This window comes from Bombina bombina, unplaced genomic scaffold, assembly GCF_027579735.1.
Source record: "Bombina bombina isolate aBomBom1 unplaced genomic scaffold, aBomBom1.pri scaffold_1995, whole genome shotgun sequence".
In the NCBI taxonomy this organism is placed as follows: domain Eukaryota; kingdom Metazoa; phylum Chordata; class Amphibia; order Anura; family Bombinatoridae; genus Bombina; species Bombina bombina.
The window spans coordinates 28,395-33,585 of NW_026512076.1; positions in this window are offsets into that span (position 1 = coordinate 28,395).

Genomic DNA, 5,191 nt, shown 5'->3' on the forward strand with positions numbered 1-5,191 from the left:
CAATGAATCAGTCAGTTATTTGTACATAAAGTTAAAATAGAGTTAAATACACACCTGAGATTGCTGCCAGTGAGACCACTTTGCAGGTCTGTGTGTGCGGGAAGGGTTAATTACTGTTCTGCAGATCTGTGTGTGCAGGAAGAGTTAATTACTGTTCTGCAGGTCTGTGTGTGCGGGAAGGGTTAATTACTGTTCTGCAGATCTGTGTGTGCGGGAAGGGTTAATTACTGTTCTGCAGGTTTGTGTATCTGGGAAGGGTTAATTACTGTTCTGCAGGTCTGTGTATCTGGGAAGGGTTAATTACTGTTCTGCAGGTCTGTGTATCCGGGAAGGGTTAATTACTGTTCTGCAGGTTTGTGTATCCGGGAAGGGTTAATTACTGTTCTGAAGGTCTGTGTGTGCGGGAAGGGTTAATTACTGTTCTGCAGGTCTGTGTGTGCGGGAAGGGTTAATTACTGTTCTGCAGATCTGTGTATCAGGGAAGGGTTAATTACTGTTCTGCAGGTCTGTGTATCAGGGAAGTGTTAATTACTGTTCTGCAGATCTGTGTATCAGGGAAGGGTTAATTACTGTTCTGCAGGTCTGTGTATCAGGGAAGGGTTAATTTCTGTTTTGCAGGTTTGTGTATAAAGGAAGGGTTAATTACGGTTCTGCAGGTCTGTGTAACCAGGAAGGGTTAATTACTGTTCTGCAGGTTTGTGTATCCGGGAAGGGCTAATTATTGTTCTGAAAAGTAAGAAGATATACAGAGGGCGACTCCTAGTGTGGAATTAGTAAGCAGAGTGTGAACCCACCAGCTTTACCCTTCAGAGATATACTCACAAAGTATAGAGCACACTGTAGTGCTAATGAAGCAAGCTGGATATATTAAAAGTGGCCCAGCGCACATACCACTCCGGTGAAAGATGGTCCAATGTATTCAGAAGGTTCAGATAAAAAATTCAGGAGACTCCAGATATATATAAAAAACACTTTATATAAAAATATAACAGTGTACAATAAAAAATCAGTAGAATTCGCTACGCGTTTCTCAGAGCTACCACTCTGTTTCCTCAGGCAAGTTATACTGATCTAAAACTGAAGTCTCCTATTTATACATCCTCAAATAAATTAAAACATTGGTCACACCCAATTTACCAATTACTTATGCAAATGTTGCTATGGTGACCTTCACAATACAAACTGACTTTTCTTGATACCAGTATGTGAATATATAACTCATTGTATGCATAGATCTACTTTAACATATACAGCTAGTATCAAAACAAGTATATAGCAGATATTACAATATATCTCATAAACATTTCGGAAGAAAACATATATAGTATGCACAATAGTGTTTCAGCAAAAAAACAAATACAGCACTCATATAGTTGGTTCATTAAATTTTCAGCAATCTCTCTTTATGAAAGTGAATGCACTATTTATTTCTATTTTATATGGTTAATAACTTCTTTATTTCATGAGGATTTCTTTCCTCCCCTTTGTTCATAGTAGAAAGTCTAATTTATTTATTAATTAAAAGCATTAGCTAGTTTGTTTATATCATATATAAAGCTGTCAGCTTGTGGGTGTGTGTCATTAGCCTATCTCACACTTCCATATGTGTGGGTAATGGCTAGTGGGCGTGTATCATTTATCGCCGGTCTTTAAATACAATTCCTCAACTTTCTTCCTAATATATTCTTACCCCTTTTGACATGATCTCCTACAATAAACTGTTTAAATGTTATCTGAATTGTTGTATTGTGCATATCATAAGCTGATTTTATGAAGGGCTATGTCTATTTGTTTAAAGCTCCCTCTCTGATTTCACAATGTCCAATGTGTAGGTGATAATCCGTGGGCGTGTAGCATAAACCAATCACGCGTCACTATGTGTGTGAATCCCAGCTTATAGGCGTGTGTTTTCTATCGTTAAAAAAAAAAAAAAAAAAAAAAAAAAAAAAAATAAATCAACTATTGTCTATTTATTTTTTTGGGATATGAACTGCTTTGCTATTATGATATATTTATATATAACCCTATGGCTATGTTCGAGATAGCATCAGCCAATTTGTGTAGCCCTTTGGTATTACTGCTCTGTGAAAGCATATCCTATCCTCACAGTATTCGTCAATTTTTACTGAATCATAACATTCAAAATAATGCCAGTCTCGTAATCATTGCGCTTCAATCGAATAGATGCATATACTCATATATTTTTATATATTGGTAACCTGTATAATGTATATAAATAAAACTATATATATATAAAAAAATATGAATTATAGTCTTCCATTTTTTGTGTGTGCTTTCTGTGCCCTAGTGAATAAATTAATAAATTGTTCTATATGAAAAGACATGTGAAAAAACATATAGAGGAAAATTATGGTTACTATATGCTATAAATAGTGATAATTAGTGAATTCTATGTGTGACTAGTGTTAAGTACTCTAACTATATCTTATTTTATGTAAATAAATATATATAAATAGATGTGCTATTATAAAAACCTATGTGACTAGAGTAATAATATATAAATAATATAACTATAATAATATTATGTGTATGACCATGAATATATCAATTCCTATGTGACTCATATGATTAAATGTGTATAGTGTGACAATGTTAAGTGTTTATAATTAATATAATAAATACTCTATGTGTATGAATATAGACAAATTGTATGTTTATAGTATTCTAAATATACATATCTCCATTAATGTGATTAAATGTGTTTTATAGTGATATGATGCTTGAATGATTGTAAGATGGATAGTAAATACTGAATATATTTTCAAGATGAAACATTACTGGTATATTAAGATATTTACTGGGTGGTGACCTCAGGTGATCTATACTTACATTCCTTCTAAATAATATATATCAATATCAATGAGGATATGATCCATTATATACACATTAATATTAAGTGCACTACTAATGTGAGAGAACAGATATGAAGCTTGTATAACAGAACCCTTAAATTAAAAGATAGAATGAACTGAATGTTTGTACTGGATTGATCTAAAAGGCTGCTGTATCAATTACTTCATTGAGGCCTTCTGGATGTAAAGATGAAAATCTATAGATCCAGAAGGTCTCCCTTTGACGAAGTTTAATCATTCTATTTTGGGAATTACTAGCAGTCACTACCTCGAGTGGGGTTATCTTCATAAGGCATTTGTTAGTGCCATGTGATGCTGTATGATGTCTAGAAGTACTGTATTTATCTAATCCTTTCACAATGCATCTGAGATGTTCAGACCATCTCTGTCTTATCATCCTGCAGGTGCGGCCTATATAATGTAGGCCACAGATGCAGGTGATACAATAGACCACATAAGTAGAACTGCATGTTATTTTTTGTGTTAATGTAAAAGTTTCCCCTGTGTTATTTACTTTGATACTCTTTTGTCCATTGATGGTATATTTACACATACTGCATCTATTTTTGTGACATCTGAAAAAGCCTATTTTTGCACCTTGAGTGCTATCTTGTATGTTTCCTCTATTGAATGGTGCATTTGTTTCCCTTTTGCACATCACTATCTTACTAGGTGCAAGTTTTTCCTTTATTGTTGGGGCTCTCCTAAAAGTGCATATTGGTTTCTCCCCTAAAATGGATCGCAGAACAGGGTCTTTCTTTAATAGTGTCCAATGTTTAGATAAGATCTTTCTAATCTCCCTATGGTTGTCGTTATATCTCGTAATGAATGTTGATTCATATCCTGAATCAAATGTAGATTCTTTCTTCTTTTTACTAGTGAATAATTCATGCCTATTTTGGGCACGTGCCCTATGGTAACTATGTTCAATGAGAGATGCAGGGTAATGTTTTTCTTTAAAACGATCTATGAGGGTCTGGCTTTGGATATCAAATGTATTGATATCTGTACAATTTCTTCGAATTCTTCGAAACTGACTGTATGGTATGTTTATTTTCCAACTGGAGTAATGGTTACTGTGATAGTCTAGTAAATTGTTGCTATCGACTGTTTTGAAAAAAGTGCATGATTCCACCTTATCATCTATGCCCCACATTAGGGAAACATCCAAAAAATCAATTTTATCTATTTGTACGTTCCATGTGAACTTAATCCCCATATTATTCATATTTAATTCATTCTGAAAGGCTGTCAGAGAATCCAATGGACCCTTCCATAAAAAAAGCAGATCATCTATATAACGGCCATAGAAGACCAGATTTTGCTCCCAGTTAGAATCATAGATGTAAATTGATTCAAAATAACCCATGAATAGGTTTGCGAAACTGGGAGCAAATCTGGTCCCCATGGCCGTCCCTTTAATTTGTATATAAAAGTTATCTAAAAACTGAAAATAATTATGGGTCAAAATAAAATTGATGAGTTCTAATATGTAATTTTTTTGAAGGTCCGACATATATATGTCTTCACTTAGAAAATAATCTATTGATTTTAACCCTATGTTATGTGCAATATTTGAATAAAGCGAAGTGACATCACAAGAGACCCAATACAAATTTTCTTCTTTTTTGATGTTAGAAAGTTTGATTAATAGATCAGTAGTGTCTCTAATGTAGGACCTCAGTTGTGATACATATTTTTGAAGATAAAAATCAATATAAGAAGATAGATTGTCAGTGATACTATTCATTCCTGCAATGATAGGCCTACCGGGTGGGTTATTTAGTTGTTTATGTATTTTGGGTAGGTGATAATAATAAGGTATGTTCGGACTTTTGGGAATCAAATATGTTTTTTCTTTTTTATTCAAAATGCCATTTGTATGTCCAAAATTAATCAATGTTATTAACTCTTTTGAAAAGTTGTCTGTGGGATCTTTTTCTAATTTATTATAATATTCTTTGTCAAGAACTATTCTGTATGCTTCATTGATATAATCCAGGTAGTTTTGGATCACTATCCCCCCGCCTTTGTCCGCCTGGCGGATGACTATGTTCTTATCTCTAGTAAGTTCCAAAAGGGCTTTCTTTTCATTGGGCCAAATATTACTATGATTGCTGTTGCGGATGGGAAGTTTTTCCAAATCTTCTAACACTAGACTTTGAAAAATATCAAGATATGCTGTATCCTCTCCTTTTGGATTGAATGAAGATGGTGGTGCAAAATTTGTGTGAATCACTCCCTCAAAAAGTTGTTCTGATAGATCTTCAGGATCAACATATATTACTGTAGTATTCCTACATGTTGGCATGTTATCT